Here is a 23,046-nt window from a genome sequence, read left to right as displayed (position 1 = left end):
CCCAATCTCACTTTCTATTGAAGAATCTGTTTTTCTTTTTCAGAAGGAAGCAAGAACCAAGGACAACCAAAATTTATCAACAACACAAAATAATTGACTCCTTGGCAGGAGATGAACCACCCCTTGCAAATCAGCCAGGGCCCATGTGAAACCACAAAGGAATTAGTGTGATGCACAAGAATACTGCTTCCATTGTGAGCCTGACCACCTGCACTAGGTTGATCAAGAGACACACACGGGCTGGAGAGATGGCTTAGCGGTTAAGCGCTTGCCTGTGAAGCCTAAGGACCCAGGTTCGAGGCTCGGTTCCCCAGGTCCCACGTTAGCCAGATGCACAAGGGGGCGCACGCGTCTGGAGTTCATTTGCAGAGGCTTGAAAGCCCTGGCGCGCCCATTCTGTCTCTCTCCTGCTATCTGTCTTTCTCTCTGTGTCTGTCGCTCTCAAATAAATAAATAAAAAATTAAAAAAAAAAAAGAGACACACACTTAGGATACACAAAACATACCAAAGGAGAAATCCAGAAGTTCCTAAAAGCTCAGCCCCATAGTAGACTTAAAACACACCTACTATGGCTCAGGGGATTTTGTGAAGATGGGGTGGAGAGATTTTAAGAGCCAAAAGGTAAGAGGGAATCTCCAGAGGCATTGCTCCTCCCTCACAGTGACTGTCTGCTGCTTTCACATCTCAGAACCCACAACTCCATGGTGAATATCAGAAATCCCACCAAGGAGGGCACTCAGTGGAATGGTGGCGGGGAGGAGGGGAATTATAGTGTAGTGGACAACTTCAAGTTCCCTGAGATGAACTTCCAGACCAAGCACAGTTATGGAGGAAAAGATATTTATTGAAGCCTACAGATCCAGGGAAGTTCCATAGTCGCAGAAGTTGGGTCCCTTTTAAAGGACCAGGCAGAGAGAAATAGAGGCCACAAGCCAAATTCCCAAAACACCACAAAACAAGCACACTTCAGAATCTCCAGGCACTTTGCATATTTTAAATTGGAATGTTAAATTCATCAGCATACCTTAGGGCTGAACTGTCCAGTGACACTTCCTCCAGCCAGGTGGCTGGGAATCCAAGAAGTTTTAATAAACCCTGAATCTATTGGGAGACATTTATTTAAACTACCACAGTTGGTACCAACACTTCGTGTGTCCATACAAAATTTCTACTTGATAAAATTTTTAAAAAATAAAAAGATATTTTAACACCCATAAGACATTATTATTAATTTAGGAACAAATATAATGTAGTCAAATTGTTGGAGGATTCATTCCTGTTATGATAAGTATTTATAAACTATTTTTGTTTAAAGACCATTTATATCTGCACTTTATTTTTGTTGTGAACCAATAACAGGATAAGTCTCTTGGATGATGAGGTTGTACTTGAACCATGAGCATCATGTCCTAAAACTTATTTGAGAATTGTGCCAATGATCAACCAGAAAACACCCTGACCAAGATCAGTTTTCCACATTTCTTATCCTCTGTTTTGATACACTCATTGTTTAATGCCAATTATTAATATTTAATTGGAATATTGGGATAGATGGTCAAGTTTTACTTGCTGTGGGCTGAAACAGCTAGAATTTTCCCCTAAAGCTACAATTACAATATAAGCCAAGAAAAATTTGAGATGGTTTCATAATTTTAACTTATATGACCAGTCAATTATGACCCAGTTTTTTTATGATGTGCAAAATATAAAAGCATGGGCACATAATATATATAGACTTAAAAATTATAGATATAACTGTTATTTGGTCTATTATTTTTCATATCTTAATTTTTTATTTGTTTCTTAACAATATGTGTGTGTGTGTGTGTGTGTGTGTGTATGCATTTTGATTACATACACCTCACATTACTGTCCCTTATCCTCTTTCACAGAACTTTTCTTCCCACCAGTAAATTATACTAGCTTGTTTTACTCTAAATCTTGCTATCTTAATGCGTAATATGTATTTCTTAAAAAAATAATTTCTAAGTACATTGTCATTCCAGGTCCTCTTTAGTTGGTCTCTGATATTTGCATACAACTGTCATTCCAGTAAAAATAGGTTTTGTTTGCCATTAATCATTGTCAGTATGCCTCCTGTTGTAGAATGTAATTCACATCCACATATTTTCTCTAATTTTCTTCAATGAATTGCAAAGGATATGTATGAAGTATCTGGGGTTTTGGTATATATCTATCTCAATATCTAAAGTGATAATGATTTTATTGAACTGAGAAAAATACCTGGGATATTAATATTTTATTAAAACTGTTTTGTAAAAAATACATTTTTAAATTTAGTTTTCAAAAAAATACAGGCCATTGCCAAAACAGTTGGTTATCTACAAAAGCTAAATGTAAGCCACTGCTGCTGAATATACCACAGCCTTTGGCCACAGAGCATCAAATGACCATGCTGGAATTAAGATGGAATCCACTTTCTTCATAACTAGCCATCATAGTGCTAGAAAATGCTGTGAGAGTGACTGGAAAATAAAGGTTGCCAAAAGATTGAATAAGCAGGAGATTCTGCCAGTTATAAAATTAACCAGATGAGCAAGAAATATACACCTGTGCAATAATGGCACACAGCCAATGCAGGTAACCATCGGTTACAGATTGGACATGAGATCCTCTTAGTGGGGACAGACTCATATCTGGTTCTGGGAACCAAGTCAGATTGCCTAAGACAGGAAACCAACTGGCTCCAGAGAAAATCTCCATTGATCTTTATTTAAGATGAGCCAGGAGGAGACAAGGGGTGACTTCTGATAACTACTCCCACATGGGCTCTCTAACCCCTCCTGTCCTCCACATAAAAGAACCTCTCTGAACTTTCTTCTCTTTCTCCTCTAAATCCATTTTCATGTTTCAGGCCTATGATCACTTCCCACATGGACTCTCAGAACAGGTGGGTGTATCCATTTCCCTTCCCTTGGTTCCACCCTTCCCTGAAGAAGGAATAACTTAATAATTATACTTCTCAGTCTTGTTTTATTTGCATTCTTTGGAAAAAGACACAATCTCTGGGTTTCAAGTTTAAGAACGCTTTCTGAATTCAAAAAGCTCTGTCAAAGGTGGGTGGGAATAGCTTGAGGCACCATGTGTCCTCTGACCCTGCAGACTGACTGTAGCTTTTTGGTCCTCATAATGATTGCAAATATCAAATATCCCCACCAAAAAGGAACCTTAGCAGAATTGGAGTGAGTGAAAGGGAGTATAAGAGTGTAAGCTTTTTATAAAATATCAATAAATAGCCAGGTGTTGTGGTGCATACCTTTAATACCAGCACTCGGGAGGCAGAGGTAGGAGGCTTGCCATGAGTTTGAGGCCACGCTGAGACTCCATAGTGAATTCCAGGTCAGCCTGGGCTAGACTGAGACCCTATCTTGAAAACACACACACACACACACACACACACACACACACACACACACACATATATATATCCAAAATACAAAAACAACAAACCCTAACCTTTAACCTTAGCATACTTCTCACAAGCTGCTGTGCTCTGAATGCTGGGTGTGTAGCTTGGATCCCTATGACAGATAGAATGGCATCCCTGTTACCTTCCTGCCAGCTGCTTTTTGGTTCTCAGGATCCAGTCACCTGTGCAACTACCTATCAATATACAAAGGCAAGGGGTTCCCATTGATTCACTTGACTGTCCTATTTCTCTTTGATGGTAATATCTTTGAAATGTTTTGCTGTGAAGTTAAATAAAATGGTGGGTAACTTGGCCAAAAAAAGAAATACTAATGCAATTGTAATAATAGTACAAATTAAAAATAAGTTCCATCTTCAAATAAATATGTATTGCATCTAACTATATATTATGAAGAAAGTTTTTATTTGGTTCATTGTGTTCTGTAATAATTCCTTATGATATCCCAAGTCAGTGGTGCCTAGAGCATTCTTATTTCCAAATAGAGTATTATTTCTCACTGAATTTAGAAAAGAATGAATTGTGTTTTTCTTTTTACATAAAAACAAAATATCAAATAAAATTGCAATTAGCTAAATGTAGATAAGTATAGGGGGTAGCTTTAGGAAATCCTACAATTAGAATATGAATCTTTCTTCTTTCAAATTTTAAAAACCTGAACATTCTACCCTTTTTTTCTGTATGTCTAGTCTACATAATTAAACAGAAACTGTCCAATTAGATCACTTTTCCACAAAATGAAATCATATGTAATATGCTTTAAAAATATATTTATTGTTGAAAAAACTTGGATTGCCTTAAGAGTTGTTCAGAGAGAAGATTCAAACCCAGAAATATAACTGAAGATTACCCACATCTTTATTTAGCACAGTGATTAATAAGAGAGCTGAGTAGTATAAGGAGACATGAAAAAGGAAAGGAGACCCTCATTATGAAGCCTGGGTGAAGTATCTTGCCACTTGAAAGTGAACTAACAAAATTCACTGGGCAGGTTGCTTACAGAATCAATCTGTTCATAAAGAAACTTTGAAGTGAGAATGTTAACAGCAATTATCCATGATTTAGACCAAAGTATCCATTGCTTTTGAGTTTACCTTTGAGCTGTTCCATTTTATAAAGCTGGAAGTTATGAAGAATCTCAACAATGGTTAGTGACCTTTGTTTATAGTCAAAATATATGCCTTAATTCCATTGTGATCTGGTATAGTAAGGGCATCTGTGACCCTTTGTGGATTATTGTTTTGTCTTATTGGCCTGTGATCCTGTCTAATGCACTTCAGGTTATCACCCAATGATAACCTTTAAATGAAGTAGGGAAGAAAGAAGGGAATACTGAAGTAACAAAGGGAAGAAAGTAAAGAAAAAATGTTTTTTGTAGAAACCATTTTATACAATGTAACTTCAGAAGCCATCAGAATTGCAAATATGTCTATTATTTTTTTCTTTCCTACATGTACACAATGCTTTTATTTCCTTAATTACCAACTTACTTCCCTAACCTCCTACCATTAAATATTTTCTTCTTTTATTTGTATTTACATCCATTTTCAGGCTTTGTTTATTTGTTTATTTAATTTATTTTGAAGCACTACTTTAAATTATGGTCACATGTACAATTATGAATGTAAGTTTATTTCCTTGAGAAAGGGCAGCCCAGCTAGTAGTTATAGCACTAAAGGATACAATTCTGCATCTTCTAGTAGTTACCAGTGTACATTACTTATTCTGTGGGATGAGGGGTGTCATGGACCCATCCATCACCTATGGTAAAATATTGACAGGTTCAATGATGTGCAGGCAACCACATGTACAATATGAGTTCATGAGTGTGGCAGATTTGAGGTAGACACAAACCGCATTTTGCAGAACCACTTCTCATCCTACTGCTCTTAACTTATCTCTGAAACCAGCCTGCAAGTCTATCAAAGTAATTTTATCCCACTGTAAAGAAAAATGTGAATATGAAGTTTCCACAGAAAATCAGTCAGACTGAACAAGATCTTACTGAGTGAGGTGACCTAGATTCAGAAACACAAATGCAAAGTATGTGGATCTATCTCATATGTGGAACCTAGCTTTAAATTTCTATATCAATGAATATAAGTCAGAATGAGTATCTGTATAAGACAAGATACCAGAAGAGAACCATAGGGGAAGGGGAAGGCTATGCAAGGGTAACATTAGAACAATTGTGACATGCAGGCCTCATGGGGTGTTGCAGTCGGGTTAACATTGCTGGCACAAATCACCTGACCAAGAGCAGCTTTTTGGAAAAAAAAGGGGATTTTTTTGGCTTACAGCCTCAAGGGTAAGCTCGCTGATGGCAGGTGAAAATGATGGCATGAACAGAAGGTGGACATCACCCCTGGCAAACATAAGGTGGACAACAGCTAGAGAGTGTGCCAAACACTGGCAAGGGGAAACTGGCAATAACACCCATAATCCCACCCCCAATAGTACAGTACCTATAAGAGGTATTAATTCTCAAACCTCTATCGGTTGGGAACATTGAGAACACCTAGGCTTATGGGGGACATCTCAACAAACCATCACACTCCATCCTTGGCCCCATAAGCTGTTAAACATGCATGATGAAAAATGCAATGAATTCAATCCAATTTTTAATGTTGCAGTTTTTTTTACTAATCCTAATGATGTTCAAACATTCCCATAGTCCAAAATCTTTTAACTGAGCCATAATGCTAAAAGTAATCCCCCCAAACCCATAATTGCACAGAATAAACATTCACATTGCAAAAGATGGCATTGGGCACAGCAAAGAAATAGTGAAACAATACAAGATATAAAACATCCAGGGCAAACATCAATCTCTATAGCTTCAAGTCCAACAACTCTAGTCAATAAAAAGGCTCCAAGTCTGATAATTCTAACCAGCAACAAGTCTTTGTAGTTCCAATTCTACCCCTCCAGTTAGGCTGCTGAAAGTCCTAGAAAACTCCATCCTGGGCCAGCAGCTCTCCTTGGCATCTCCACTAGGTCTCCATTGCAACACATGGTTCATCCTCATGGCTCTACTGGGTCTCCATGCAGGCATCCAGGAAAACTGCTTCACTCTGCCCATGACTGTTTCCAAAACACAATACCTCATTGCAAACTCAATGACCCTCTCTTCCCTGCATGTCTTATACTTCACAATACTAGGTAGGGTGTCAATTTGTTAAACCAGGGGGAATAAAGCAGACTTTGAAGAACAGGATATTCCTTGAGCACTCAGGCCCCTTCAAAAGAGTCTACATTCTTTTATTGCTCCAGTGCATGTCAGCTGGACCAATCTCAAAGGTTGTAATCTCTCAATTGTAGCCAAATGGGCAGCAGTTTAAGCCCAAAGATTTCATTTCTGTGCCATATCCCTCTGTGCACACCAGTACATTTCTACACAGTGCAACCTTGCACAAATTTCCAGGACATGGGCATAATAGCAAGCCTCTCATACAAACTGCATCTAGTCCAGTCCAGGCAAAGCTCTTTCCCACCCTCATAAGCCACACCTCACAGTCTTCTTACTACATTCAGGTCTTTCAACTCTGACCAGAATAGTCTAACAAGCTATACTTACAGCACTGCAAGGCATCTCTTAGGCCACCTATATTTCAAATCCTTCCACATTCCTCTTGAAAATCAGCTCCAAAAGGCCAAAGCCACAGTTAGTTGTCTAGCAGCAAATGACACCACTCTTGGTACCAACATTACTGCTACAGTCAGGTTCGCATTGCTGGAAAAAAATCACCCAACCAAGAGCAGATTTGTCGGGGGGGGGGGGGGAAGGATTATTTTGGCTTACAGGTTTGATGGGAAGCTCCACTATGGCAGGGTAAAATGAAGGGTGGACATCACCTCTTGGCCAACAAAAGGTGTACAATAGCAACAGGAATGGTGCCAAACACTGGCAAGGGGAAACTGGCTGTAATACCAATAGTCCACCCCCAACAATACACTGCCTCCAAGAGGCATTAATCCCCAAATCTCTATCAGCTGGGAACCTAGCATTCAGAGCATCTAAGTTTATGGGGGACAGCTGAATCAAATCATCACATGGAGTAATAGTAAGAGAAAATGTTTAATCAGTGATAGAGATGGGACTGTGAAGTAGAGATGGGCTAGTGGAAAAATGTACCAAACCAAAGAAAACAAGCATTATGTAAACCTACTAGTTGGCAAGCCAACTTAAAATATAAATTTAAAACAATGTTTAAATGAAGTATCCTACATGTCTGGGTGAAGATGATCTCAGTAGCCATAGGGTACTAATCGAAAATTATATACTAGAGATAAGATATTTTCCAATGAGTTGTTGGTCAGGGAGGCATGAAAGGCCCTACAACCAATATTAGCTATTGCTATTGTTCTAGGTTCTCCACCAAAACTAGATAATAAGTCCTTATTGTTAAAGACACCTCTCCACACTTTTGTTGCAGTACAAAAATAAACCAAGCTAGAAATAGACTGGACTTTTCTTCCCTGCAGAAGAGTTTTCTTCATGCTACGAGGTATTGTGAAAACTACTGGAGAAGAAAAGCCACCTACAATCCTATCCAGCTGTGGATCCGGGATGTACAGTGATTGTCATGACACATATCCATGACTATTCCTTGAGAAGGCTGCACCACCCATGTCTAGGTGTACACTGCTCCCTCTCCCTCTCCCCTCTCTCTTTTTTATCTCTCATACTTAAATCTATACTAAAATTCTTTCTTCCAAAATCAGATGAGATAGGGCATGTTTAGGGTAGTATGGCTGTTGACTAAAACTCTTTCTTAATAAACTTTGCTTCATATGGACTCATCCTAAAATTCTTTTTGTTTGTTTGTTTTTGAGGTAAGGTTTCACTCTAGGCTAGGCTGACCTGGAATTCACTATGTATTCTTGGACTGGCCTCTAATTCATGGTGTTCCTCCTACCTCTGCCTCCCAAGTGTTGGGATTAAAGGCCTGTTTCACCATGCCTGGCTCTAAAATTCTTATTTAAAAATATATATTTATGTATTTACTTATCTTAAAGAGAGTAGGAGATGATAATAGATAGATAGGTAGGCAGGTAGATACATAGATAGATAGATAGATAGATAGATAGATAGATAGATAGATAGATAGAGGGAGAGCAGACAGATAAAGAGACCCAGATCTTTCTTCCAATAGCAAATGAACTCCAGAGGCATGTGCCACTTGTGCCATTGGTTCTATCTGGGTACTGATAAAAAAATCCAGGTCTTCAGACTTTTCAAGAAAATGCCTTTAACTGCTGAGCAATCTCTCCACTGCCTTTAAAAATATTTATTTATTCAAGAGAGGGAGAGAGAGATGGTGAGCTGAAATTCTCCTCTGTAGCAGGCAAGAAGCAGTACTTCATCTAAAAAGAAGTATCTAATAGTACTCAGGCTGCTACAGGCATCAAAGTAGACTTGTAACTCACTTTCACTGCTACTGAAAGAAGCAGCAAAGTTTTCAAAACTATTTGAAAGAGAAATCAAAGGAAGCACACTCATAGAAAATAAGATATAGTGAAGTGAATTTGTAAACATGAGAAAATGACTAATATCCACAGATTGATGACCAATTGCCTTGGTATTTATCATTGGACAAAACTGAATAGCACATAAATATAGTCATATATGTACTTCTAACACAGACAATCATTTATACTATCAATTCTTCATAACTTAGAGTTGTTAAATTAATTGTGGAATCTTAAATTTGAAATAATCTAGAAAAGTACCCTGGATGCTATTTGTGGTGGTTTGATTTGGGTGTCCCCCATAAACTTAGGTGTTCTTAATGTAGTTCCCCAGCTGATGGATATTTGGGAATTAATGCCTCCTGGAGGGAGTGTATTGTTGGGGGCAGGCTTATGGGTGTTACAGCCAGTTTCCCCATGTCAGTGTTTGGCACACTCTCCTGTTGCTATTGTCCACCTTATGTTGGCCAGGGGTTGATGTCCACCCCTCTGCTCATGACATTGTTTTTCCCTGCTGTGGTGGTTTGATTCAGGTGTCCCCCATAAACTTAGGTGTTCTGAATGCTAGGTTCCCAGCTGATAGATATTTGGGAATTAATGCCTCTTGGAGGGAGTGTATTGTTGGGGGCTGGCTTATGGGCTTTATAGCCAGTTTCCCCATGCCAGTGTTTGGCACACTCTCCTGTTGCTGTGGTCCATCTTCTGTTGGCCAGGGGGTGATATCCACCCTCTGCTCATGCCATCGTTTTCCCCTGCCATCGTGGAGCTTCCCCTCGAGCCTGTGAGCCAAAATAAATCTCTTTTTCCCAGAAGCTGCTCTTGGTTGGGTGATTTCTACCAGCAATGCGAACCGGACTGCAACAGTAAAGTGGTACCGAGGAGTGGGGTTGCTGCTAGACACCTGACTATGTGGCTTCAGCCTTTTGTAGCTGATTTTCAAGAGGAATGTGGAAGGAGTTGAAACCTTGGCCTAAGCGATGCCTTGCAGTGATGTAAGTACAGCTTGATGGTCTATCCTGGTCAGAGCTGAAAGACCTGAAGGCAGTAAGAACTATGGACTGTGAGGTTTGGCTTATGAGGGTGAGAAAGAGCTGTGCCTGGACTGGGCTAGCAGTTTGTGTGAGAAGCTTGCTCTTGTGCCCATGTCCTAAGAAGTTGTGCAGGGTTGCCTTGCGTAGAAATGAACTGGTATGAGCAGAGGGATATGGCACAGAAAGAAAAATCTTTGGGTGAACTGCTGCCTGTTCAGCTGCAACTGAGAGATTACAACCTTTGAGACTGGGCTAGCTGACCTGTGCTGGGGCAACAAGAAGAATGTCGACTCTTTAGAAGGGGCCTGAGTGCTCAAGGAGTGTCCTGTTCTTCAAAGTCTGCTTTATTCCCCCCTGGATTAACAAATTGGCACCCTACCTGGTATTGTGGAGTATAAGAAATGCTGGAAAGAGGGTCATTGAGTTTGCAACACGGTTTTGTGTTTTGGAAATGGCCATGGGCAGTGTGAAGCAGGTTTGCTGGTTGCCTGCATAGAGACCCCATGGGGCCATGAAGATGAACCGTGGCTTGCAGTGGAGACCCAGTGGAGATGCCGGGACCATGAGATGGCTGCCGAGGAGCTGCCAGCCCTGGTGAAGTTTCCCAGGACTGTGAGTAGCCTAGCTGGAGGGGCGGAATTGGAATGCCAGAGACTTGTTGCTGGTTAGAATTATCAGACTTGAAGATTTGTCACTGGTTTGAGTTGCTGGACTTGAAGCTACAGAGTTTGATGTTTGCCCTGGTTGTTTTAAATCTTGTATTGGTTGAATGTTTCTTTGCTATGCCTAATGCCATCTATTACAGTGTGAATATTTATTCTGTGCTATTCTGGGTTTTTTGAGGTTATATTTTGGTATTATGGCTCAGTTAAAAGATCTTGAACTATGGGGATATATGAACATCATTGAGATTGATAAAAACTATGGGGACTTTTAAAGTCAGACTGAAAGCATTGTATTTTACATCATGTATGGATATCAGTTTATGGGGGCCAGGGGCGGAATGTGGTGGTTTGATTCAGGTGTCCCCCATAAACTTAGGTGTTCTGAATGCTAGGTTCCCAGCTGATAGATATTTGGGAATTAATGCCTCCTGGAGAGAGTGTATTGTTGGGGGCGGGCTTATGGGCTTTATAGCCAGTTTCCCCATGCCAGTGTTTGGCACACTCTCCTGTTGCTGTGGTCCATCTTCTGTTGGCCAGGGGGTGATGTCCACCCTCTGCTCATGCCATCGTTTTCCCCTGCCATTGTGGAGCTTCCCCTCGAGCCTGTGAGCCAAAATCTCTTTTTCCCAGAAGCTACTCTTGGTTGAGTGATTTCTACCAGCAATGCGAACTGGACTGCAACACCTGCCATCATGGAGCTTCACCTAGAGCTTGTATGCTAAAATAAATCTCTTTTTTCCCATAAGCTTCTCTTGATTGGGTGATTTTTTACCAGCAATGTGAACTGGACTGCAACAGTAAAGGGCTAGACACCTCACTGTGTGGCTTTGGCCTCTTGGAGCTGATTTCCAAGAGGAATGTGGAAGGATTTGAAACCATGGACTAAGAGATGCCTTGCAGTGCTGTAAGTACAGCTTGAGGGACTATTCTGGTCAGAGATGAAAGACCTGAATGCAGTAAGAACTATGGACTGTGAGGTTTGGCTTATGAGGGTGAGAAAGAGCTGTGCCTGGACTGGGCTAGCAGTTTGTGTGAGAAGCTTGCTCTTGTGCCCATGTCCTGAGAAGTTGTGCAGGGTTGCTTTGCATAGAAATGAACTGGTATGAGCAGAGGGATATGGCACAGAAAGAAAAATCTGTGGATGAACTGTTGCCTGTTCAGCTGCAACTGAGCGATAACAACCTTTGAGACTGGGCTAGCTGACCTGCACTGGGGCAACAGAAAGAATGCCGATTATTTTGAAGGGGACTGAGTGCTCAAGGAGTGTCCTGTTCTTCAAAGTCTGCTTTATTCCCCCCTGGATTACCAAACTGGCACCCTACCTGGTATTGTGGAGTAAAAGAAATGCAGGAAAAAGAGGGTCATTTAGTTTACAACACAGTTTGTGTTTTGGAAATGGCCATGGGCAGTGTGAAGCAGGTTTGCTGGATGCCTGCAAGGAGACCCGATGGAGCAATGAGGATGAACCATGGGATTGCAGTAGAGACCCAGTAGAGATATTAAGACCACAAGATGGCTGCCAAGAATAGCTGCCGGCCCTGATGAAGTTTCCCAGGACTGTGAGTAGCCTAGCTGGAGGGGTGGGATCAGAAAGCCAGAGACTTGTTGCCGGTTGGAATTATCGGACTTGGAGATTTGTCACTGGCTAGAGTTGTTGGACTTGAAGCTAGAGTTTGATGTTTGCCCTGGTTGTTTTAAATATTGTATTGGTTGAATGTTTCTTTGCTATTCCCAATGCCATCTTTTGCAGTGTGAATGTTTATTCTGTGCCATTATGGGGTTTTTTGAGATTATTTTTGTTTTTTTTTGGAATTATTGTTTCAGTTAAAAGATCTTGGACTACGGGGATGTATGAACATCATTGGAATGGATAAAAAGTATGGAATTTTTAAAGTTAGAGGAATGCATTGTATTTTACATCATGTATGGTTATCAGTTTATGAGGGCCAGGGGCAGAATGTGGTGGTTTGATTATGATGTCCCCTTTAAACTTAGATGTCTAAATTAGTTTCCCAGCTGATGGATATTTGGGAATTAATGCCTCCTGGAGGGAGTGTGTTGTTGGGGTGGGCTTATGGGTGTTATAGCTGCTTTATCCTTGCCAGCATTTGGCACATACTCCTGATGCTATTTTCCACCTTATGTTGGCCAGGGGTGATGTCCATCCTCTACTCAAGCCATTTTCCCCTGCCATCATGGAGCTTCCCCTCGAGCCTGTAAGCCAAAATAAATCTCTTTTTCCCACAAGCTGCTCTTGGTTGGGTGATTTCTACCAGCAATGTGAACCAGACTGCAACACTACTATTAATCACTTTTCTCCATTTCAATTTGTTTTTAAATTTTCATAAGACATGTTATTTTAAAATTGTAGTTTAATGTATGCTTATCTGTAAAGAAACTTTTCAGCTTCATATGATCCCAATGGTTGAGTGACTGTTTTAGATCATGAGCTACTGGGGTTTTGTTCAGGAAGTCTTTTTCCATTCCTATTTCATGGAAAGTACTTCCTAAATTTTCTTCCAGTAGTATTCGGGTTTCTGGTCTTATATTGAGGTCTTTGATCCATTTGGATTTGAGTGTAGTGCATGGTGAAATGTGTGGATCAAGTTTCAGTTTCCTGCATGTGGTTATCCAGTTTGTCCAGCACCATTTGTTGAAGATGCTGTCTTTTTTCCAGCCTATATTATACGGGCCTCTGGCAAATATCAAGTAGGTATAGTTGCTTGACCGAAAGTCCAGGTTCTCAAGTCTATTCCTTTGGTCTATACTCCTGTTTTTATGCCAGTGCCATGCTGTTTTTATTACTATGGCTTTGTAATATAGCCTTAGATCAGGTATGGTGATGCCACTAGAGGTATTTCTTTTGCTGAGGATATGTTTGGATAAGCAAGGCCCTCTGCCTTTCTATATAAAATTTGAGATCATTTTTTCTATCTCTGTGAAGAACACTGTAGGGATTTTAATTGGAATTGCATTAAATCTATATATTGCCTTTGGTAGGATTGTCATCTTCACAATATTAATTCTGCCTATCCAGGAGCAGGAGAGGTCTTTCCATTTTCTCAAGTCCTCCTCAATTTCTGTTTTGAGTGTTTTTATGTTTTCATTGTATAGATCTTTCACTTCCTTGGATATTGTTATTCCAAGATTTTTTTTTGTATTTTTTTGTTGTTGCTATTGAAAATGGGACTATCTCCTTTATTTCTTTCTCTGTATCTTTGTCATTTGCATATAGAAAGATTACTGATTTTATACATTGATTTTGTATTCTTCTACTTTGCTATAGGAGTTAATCACCTTCAGGAGTTTGGGGGTGGAGTCTCTAGGGTCTCTTACATATACAATCATGCCATCAGCAAATAGAGCTAACTTAACTTCTTCCTTTCCAAATTGTATCCCTTTTATTTCCTTCTCCTGTCTTATTGCTTGAGCTATGACTTCCAGTACTATATTGAAAAGCAGAGGTGAGAGAGGACATCCCTGTCTTGTTTCTGATCTTAATGGAAATTCCTCCAGTCTCTCTCCATTAAGTATTATTTAGGCCTTTGGAGCTTTGTATATTGCCTTTATTATGTTAAGATATGTACCAACTATGCCAATTCTCTCCAATGTTTTGATCATGAAGTGATGTTGTAGCTTGTCAAAGGCCTTTTCTGCATTTATTGAAATGATCATGTGGTTTTTATGTTTAACCTTGTTTATGTGGTATATTACATTGACAGATTTTTGTATGTTGAACCACCCTTGTGTTCCTGGGATAAATCCCACTTGGTCAAGGTGGATAATGCTTTTGATGTGTTTTTGGATTTGGTTTGCGAGTATTTTGTTCAGGATCTTTGCATCTATGTTCATTAGGGAAATAGGCCCATAGTTTTCTTTTCTTGTGGCATCTCTGCCTGGTTTTGGGATTAGGGTGATACTAGCTTCATAGAAGGAGTTGGGTAGCTTTCCCTGTTCTTCAATTGTGTGGCACAGTTTGAGGAAGATTGGTTTGAGTTCTTCTACGAAGGTTTGATAGAATTCAGCTGAGAAGCCATTTGGTCCTGGACTCTTCTTTTGGGGGAGGTTTTTTGTTACTTTTTCAGTCTCCAGGAGTGTGATGGGTTCATTGAGGAGATTAATCTGCTCTGAGTTTAGCTTTGATAGGTGGTATGTGTCCAGTAATTTATCCATCTCCTCCACATTATCCAGTTTTGTGGAGTAGAGGTTTTTGAAATAAGTCCTGATGATTCTCCCAATAGTTTAAGCCTGGCATGGTGGCACATGCCTTTAATCCCAGCACTTGGGAGGAAGAGGTAAGTGGATTTCCATGAGTTCAAGGCCACCCTGAGACTCCATAGTGAATCCCAGGTCATCCTGGTCTAGAGTGAGGCCCTGCCTTGAAAAAACAAAGAAATAATAATAATAATAATAATAATAATAATAATAATAATATTGTAGTTCAAGATAGACTAATGCTATTTTTCACTGTGATGCAATAAAATTAATAAAATAAATATCACAGCTATAATGAGTTTCATTTTACAAATAATTTATAAAATTTGAATACAGGCTATTTATGCAATGAACATTTGAAATTAACTTTCACCAAGGGCAAATTTTAGCTTATGATTAGCACATGTGGCCACTTATATATTCATTTCTTCCTTTAATAAATTTTAATGTAATGTGAAATAAAATTATAAGTCATAATCACCCTTGAAATTGCAGAATGTGGTAGGCTTGGCAAGTTTGCTTGTGCCCCTATTTCAAAGATTTTATGTAAAGCTTTCAGCAGGTTCTTAATGAGATTCATTATTGATAAAATGTTAAAAACTTCTATTTCAGAAAAAAAATGGTCCGACCTACTTGTGTGCTTAATATTAATTCCATACAACTTTCTGTCTATTTATAGTATAAAGGTGGCTAAGCTCTCACAAAACCTCCATAAATGCTGGTGTGATGGCAGATTTGTCAGAAAATCACCTCAACAACCTACACTTGGTTGTTTGGATGCTAAGCTACTTGGGAACATTCCTCTTTCCATGAATTGCTGCTCCATCCAGAAGAACAGGATGTACCATAGTGGAGCCTTTCAAAAGACTGATGCAGAAAGAGTCACAAGAAGCCCATATCCTCAAGTTCAATTGGCTGTATCTTCCCGGTACTGACTCACTCCACTGTAGTCAGATTATTTGACAATGGCTAAGGAGAGAGTAAAGTAAGGTGATGCAGTTGTTTTCCTGAGATGTAGACCTGTAACATGATGTGTAGAAAACCATGCTTCCAGGTCTGCATCATGAAAGTGAGAGCCAAGACCATGTTTTCTATTTTTGTAGCATGCTAATTACCAAGTTTCTCCTTAAGACCTATACTTTTTACTTTTTTTCCATAAAACCTATTCTTGTTTCTCAATCCATGTTGTAAAAAGCTGTGGAATTTTTGCCCAATTTTAGGTTATTACAATTGATGTTAATGAAGGAAAATACACATTTGAAACATGATGGCCAAAGAGAAATTAGACTTCTACTATGATCATGATCATAATATATATGCAATATGTTTATAAGGTTGCTGAGAAAAACTCTGTGAATTGTGAATTCATTGTTTCAGAAGCAAATGTATTGAACATAAGAGAGAGACGCAGATGCTCAGAAGCAGGCAAGACTTCAAGACCATTAGAAGAAGGAGATGCATGTTACAGCCATTGAGTGAGCTTCTTGGTTAAACTCAAGAGGATATTTTAGTGGCTGTCTTATTCCTGACTGAAAATATTGATGGACATGCACATACTGTGGGCAAGCAAAACTGCTTATGAAACAAAGATATGATTTTACTTAAGTTCTGGAGTACAAGTAACTCTGACATTTTGTCCTCTTAAGAAGAATAGAAAGTAAAAAGGCAGGAGATATGTCTCCATCAATGGTAAAATTAAACATAGCCTGTCTAGAGCATTCCAATGCATTGGTTAAAAGCCTGAGATGAGTAACATTGGTAAGCAAGCCTGCATCTGTAAGCACTAAACCATCTCTCCAAACCAAGAGCAAAATGTGTAGGCTTCTGTCAGTGGTATATCTGGCAAAGACCTTCTCCCATTCTGTGGTAGTCTGTTGGCAATATATATATATATATTTTGTTATATATATATATATATATATATATATATATATATATATATATAACAAAAGCTTTCTAGCTCCATGAGATCCCACTGATTGTTTTTTACTTTCCCACTTGGGTATGGTGGAGAGTTCCCCATATTTTGTTACCAAGTACTTTGAAAGATTCAGGTTTTATTTTGAGTTCTTTAATCCATTTGGATTTTATTTGTGTGCATGGTGATAAGATTAGTTCTTGTTTTATTTTTATACATGTAGTGATCTAATTAGTTCAGCACCATTTTTTAAAAATGCTGTCTTTGGGCTGGAGAGATGGCTTAGCGGTTAAGCACTTGCCTGTGAAGCCTAAGGACCCCAGTTCAAGGCTCGGTTCCCCAGGTCCCACATTAGCCAGATGCACAAGGGGGCACACACATCTGGAGTTCGTTTGCAGAGGCTGGAAGCCCTGGCACGTCCATTCTCTCTCTCCCTCTGTCTTTCTCTCTGTGTCTGTCGCTCTCAAATAAATAAATAAATAAAATTTTAAAAAATGCTGTCTTTCCTCCAGTATATATTGCTGACATCTTTGTCAAAGATTAAGTAGCTGTAGTTATTATACTAAGAGCTTTGTCTTCAGCTTTGTTCTACTGGTATACATACCTGTTTTTATTCCAGTACCATGCTGTTTTTGTTACCTATGGCTTTGTAGTATGGTGTAGCTTTAGATTGGGTATTGTGATATCTCAAGAGGTGTTTCTTTTGCTGTAGATATTGTTGGATATATGGGACCATATGGTATTCCATATGAATTTTGAGATTATTTTGTCTATCTCTGTGAAGAATGATGCTAGAATTTTTATTAATATCACATTGAATCTGTATATTGCTTTTAGTAGAATAGCCATTTTCATAATATTAATTCTACATGTCCAGAAGCATGGGTGGTCTTTCCATATCCTCATGTCCTCCTTAATTTGTTTTGTGAGTGGTTTTCTGTTTTCATTACTTAGTTCTTTCACATCATTGGTTAGTATTATTCCAAGGTATTTGATTTTTTTTTTTCATGGCTATTGAAAATGCAACAGTTTTGCTGATTTCTTTCTCTATATATTTGTCCTTTGCATATAGGAAGATTACTGATTTTTGTGTGCTAATTTAGTATACTGCCACTTTATTGGAAGAATTTATCACATTTAGAAGTTTTATAATAGAGTCATTTATGTATAGGATCATGTAATCTGCAAATAGTGCTTGCTGACTTCTCTTTTTCCAATTTGTATTCCTTTTGTGTCTTTCTCCTGTGTTTTTGTGATGGCTAGGACTTTTAGCACTATACTGAAGAGCAGTGGTGAAAGTGGGCACCCATCTTCTGTCCCCAATCTCAGTGGGAACTCCTTGAATCTTCTCCCATTTGGATGATTGGGATTTAGGTGCTTTATAGATAGCCTGTAGTATGTTGTGATATAAATGCTTCATGTTAGTCTTTCCAGTGTTTTAGTCATAAAGTCATGCTTTATTTTGTCAAAGGCCTTCTCTGTGTCTATTGAAATTATCATGTGGTTCTTTCATTTAATATTACTTAAGTGATGCATTATGTTAATCAATTTCCATATATTGAACCATTCATACATCCCTGGGAAGAATTTCATGCCAGCTTGATGGAAGTGGATGATGTTTTTGATGTGTTGCTGAATTCGGTTTGTGAGGATTTTGTTCAGAATTTTTGCATCAGAGATGTTCATCAGGGATATAAGTCTGTTGTTTTCTTGTATCTCTGTAGGATTTTGGAATTAGGGTGATGCTATCTTCATAGAAGGAGTTTGGGTGTATTTCTTGTTGTCTGGTTATGAGAAAGAGCTTAAGAAGAAACTGTTTCAGTACTCCAATAAAGGTTGGTAGAATTTGGCTGAGAATCTGTCAGGTCCCAGACATTTCCTTTTGAGGAAGTTTTTCATTACAGTTTCAATCTTGATGGTTATAATAGGTTTGTTAAGAGATTTATCTACTTGGAATTTAGTTTTGGTAAGTGGCATGTATCTAGACATTCATCCATTTCTCCAGGTTACCCGATTTTGTGAAGTAGGGAATTTAGAAATATGTTCTTATGATTCTTCCAATTACATGCATATCTTTTGTGACCTCTCCATTTCAATCTTGTTTATTTCTTCAAAGAACCTGATTTTTTCTTCTTCAATTGTCTCATTTTTTTTCTTACTTTCCAATTCATTAATTTCTGCTCTGATATTTATTATTTCTTTCTGTCTGGAGCTCTTAAAACTGGATAGTTTTTGTTTTTCCAATGCTTTAGGTATATTGCCAAGTTATTAATTTGATATGTCTCTGTCTTTATTATGAAGACATTTAGTGCTATGAATTTTCCCCCTAGGACTGCCGTCTTCATGTCCCATAAGTTTCAGTATGTTGTGTTTTCATTATCATTCAATTCTACAAAATTTACAATTACCTTATTTATTTCTTCCGCAACCCATTCATTATTTAAAAGTGTGTTGTTCAGTTCCAGGTTCTGGTGTAATTTCTGCTGTGTCTCTTCTTGTTAATTTTTAGCTTTAACAAATTGTAATCTGATATGATGAAAGAAGTAGCCCAATTTCCCCAAATTTATGGAGGCATGATTTATGCCCTAATATATGATCTGTTTTGGAGAATGTTACATAGGCTGATGAGAAAAATGTGTAGTATTGTGTAGAATTGGGGTGGAATATCCTACAGATGTCTTTTAGTTGTAGTTGATCTATTGTTGTTGTGGTTGAGCTCTGTTATTTCCCTTTGATTTTCTGCTTGGATGATCTGTCTACTGATGATAGTGAGGTATTAAAGTTCTCTAATATGATTGTATTGTGATTTATTTCTGGTTTGATGTCAAGAATGTCTTGTCTTATAAAATGTGATGCACCAGTATTTGATGAATATGGTTTTATCATTGTGATGTCCTCTTTGTGGATCATTCCCTTTATAAATAAAAAGTGGCCTTCTTTGTCCTTTCTGGTTACTTTTGGTTTGATGTCTATTTTGTCAGATATTAATACTACCACATCTGCTTCTTTCTTATTTCCATTTGCTTGAAATGTAATTTTCCATTCTTTCATCCTGAGGAGGGGTATATCCTTAGTTGATGTGGGTTTCTTGAAGACAGCAGATAAAAGGATCCATTTTTTTTATCCACTCTGTTGACTTGTGTGCTTTGATGTGTGAGTTAAGACCACTAATATTTAAGATTACAATTATGAGATTCAATTTAATCTCTGTCAGTTGTGGATCTTTATATTGTTTGGTGCTTTCTTGGACTTTATATGCTTGTGTGTCTGTTCAAGCTTTTGTTATTTTGTTCTTCCTCTTGAAGGCTCTTCAGAATGATTGGTTGACTCTTATGTGTGGATTATTCCCTAATATAGTTTCTGTAGGTTTGGTTTTGTGTTCAAATAGTTATAGAGATAGCTTTTATCATGAAAACTTTTCCTTTAATTAATCTATAATGAGGGATACTTTTGCTGGGCACAGTAGCTCTCCATTCCAAGTCCTTATTGCTTTCATGGTTTTCATTGAAGAATCTGAGGTAACTGAAAGGATTGCCTTTGTATGCAATGAATTATTTCTCTTGATGCTTTCAACACACTGTTTTCATTGTGTAAAGTTTTAACTATGATATGTCTTGGAGAGTTGCATCTTTGATGCATTCTGTTTGGTGTTATGTTAGTTTCTTTTATCTGGTTGGGTCTCTTCTTTGAGAGGGTGAGAAAATTTTCTTGATTAATTTTGCTGAATATGTTTTCCATTACTTTGGCCTGAATTCTTCACCTTCTGGTATGTCCATGATCTGGATGTTTGGTTGTTTCGTGTATAACAGAATTCCCTCACATTCTGTTTATATGATATTTTGACCTTATCAAAGATTTTGGATGCCTGATCAATATTATCCATCTTGTCTTCCAGAACAGAGGTCTTTCCTGTACATGTTTGACTTTGTTATTGAGGATTTCCACAGATGCTTTTTAAAACAATTTTTTTATTGACAACTTCTGTACTTACAGACAATAAACCATGATATTTTTCTCACCTCCCCCATTTTCCCCTTCACAAGTCTGCTTTCCATCATATCCCCTCTCTCCATTAGTCTTTTTTTTTTAAATGCCATTATCTTTTGAAAGCTCTATTTGACATTTTTGTGTTATTGTTTTGTTTTGTTTTACAACGTAGGGTCTCACTATAGCCCAGTGTTGTGCCTTGAGAAGCCCACCTGAGACCTTACTGGAACTTCCTGAGCCTAACTGCCTCCACACAGCTATGACTCATCAGGGGGCCAAATGGCCTCTGGCCTGCCCCTTCCACACAGGAAGTTAGAGTTTTCGCTGGTGCATGCTTAGAACCAATCATTTTGGAGGTCCCTGTATGCTATTGGCCATTACATCTCACCCCACCCTAAAGTCTCCGCCTTCATTCTCAACATTATATAAACACCCACCTGTAACAATAGAGTGAGTTCCTGCTTTGAAAGACTCCTGACTCAGTGTGGTTTTTCACTGGTGGCCAGGAGAGGTTTCTGGGTCTTCCAACACTCATCATCCTCCCTCAACCCCTAGGGAGGAACCAGCAGGCCTGGTTCTTCCCTTGGCACTACCTGAGCGGTAAGGAGCCCAGCAGCTCAGACTGACCTGGATTTCACTCGGTAATCTCAGGGTGGCCTCGAACTCATGGCAATCCTCCTACCACTGCCTCCCAAGTGCTGGGATTAAAGGCGTGCACCACCATGCCTTGCTTTGTTTGATGCTTGTTATCTGTTGTTTTTTTCAGCATCATATCCATCTCTATTCTTTTTTATAAAGAGTGAGAGCAAGAGAACGAGAGAGGGAGAGAAAGAGAGAGAGAATTGGTGTGCCAGGGCCTCAGCTGATGCAATTGAATACCAGAATCTTGCACCACCTAGTGGGCATATGAAACCTTATGCTTGCTTTACCTTTTTATGCTTGGCTTATGTGGGATCAGGAGAGAAATCAAACATAGAGAGATGGCTTAGTAGTTAAGGTGCTTGCCTGTGAAACCTCAGGAGCCATCTATTTTTTTTTTTAATGTTTTATTTATTTATTTGAGAGCGACAGACACAGAGAGAAAGACAGATAGAGGGAGAGAGAGAGAATGGGTGCACCAGGGCTTCCAGCCTCTGCAAACGAACTCCAGACGCGTGTGCACCCTTGTGCATCTGGCTAACGTGGGACCTGGGGAACTGAGCCTCGAACCGGGGTCCTTAGGCTGCACAGGCAAGGGCTTAACCACTAAGCCATCTCTCCAGCCCGCCATCTATTTTTTGATGCCCAATTTCACAATAAGATCTGACTTTCTTGATTCTTCCTGGAGTTCATTCTTGCATTTAAACATGTCTTCATTTGCTTGTTTAGTTGGTTATTGATATCCTCTATTTGTTGAGTCATCCTCAATTCATTTATCTCTCCTTTGACAACTCTCTGGGTTTTCTCCACTTTGCTAAGCCTAGTGAGGAAAGCTGTGTGCTATAAGACATGATTCTGCTCAATTTCATTTATGCCTACTGGTACTGGAGTACCCCCCTCACTCCCCTACCCACCCCCCCCCAACCAAAATTCTTGCTTCACTTCATGCCCAGAGCTCTAGTGTAGTTGTGAGTCCACCATCTTTACAGTAAGTCCCTCTCACTGGAAATATTAATTTATTGTTCTTCCCAAGTCATAGGCTAATTCCCCTTTCTTTGCTTTAGACTATTACTCCTTTCTTTAATTTTTGAGTTAAGATGTATGTCTGAGTCTAGCTTTCAGCACTTGTGGGGCTGGGACTTCTTCCCTAAAACTGTGGTTACTGTTCTAATCCCATAAGGGAAGAACCCACCTAAAACTTCACTTCAGTATTGTTGTACTGCATTGGTTTCTTTGTTACTGTTAACTTTCCTTCTTTCTGGGTCCAAACTATCTAATGAATAACTTAAATGGAAGAATTATTTTTCTCATGGAATCAGAGCTTAGTCTATCATTATAAGAAAGGCATGGTGGAGCATATCAGTTTACTTCATGGTGACTGAAAGTACAAAATAAAGGCATACAGTAAGAGGCCATGGTACAATACACCCCCCAAAAACACATCACCAGCTAAGTATTACCTCCATGATCTGATTGTCTAGAAACATCATCACAGACACACTTAAAGGTATACTCTACAATCTCCTAGTTTTTTCAGAACTGAATTATGTTAACAATCAAGATTAACAAAGTTCCAGTAAAATTAATTACAGAAGAAGCATCATATTCAGATCATAGCAATATACATATTCCTCTGTGATAGACCACCATTTAGAATATATCTTTAGAAC

The sequence above is a fragment of the Jaculus jaculus genome, chromosome 4 (assembly GCF_020740685.1).
Source record: "Jaculus jaculus isolate mJacJac1 chromosome 4, mJacJac1.mat.Y.cur, whole genome shotgun sequence".
Lineage (NCBI taxonomy): Eukaryota > Metazoa > Chordata > Mammalia > Rodentia > Dipodidae > Jaculus > Jaculus jaculus.
This window is presented reverse-complemented; position numbering follows the sequence as displayed.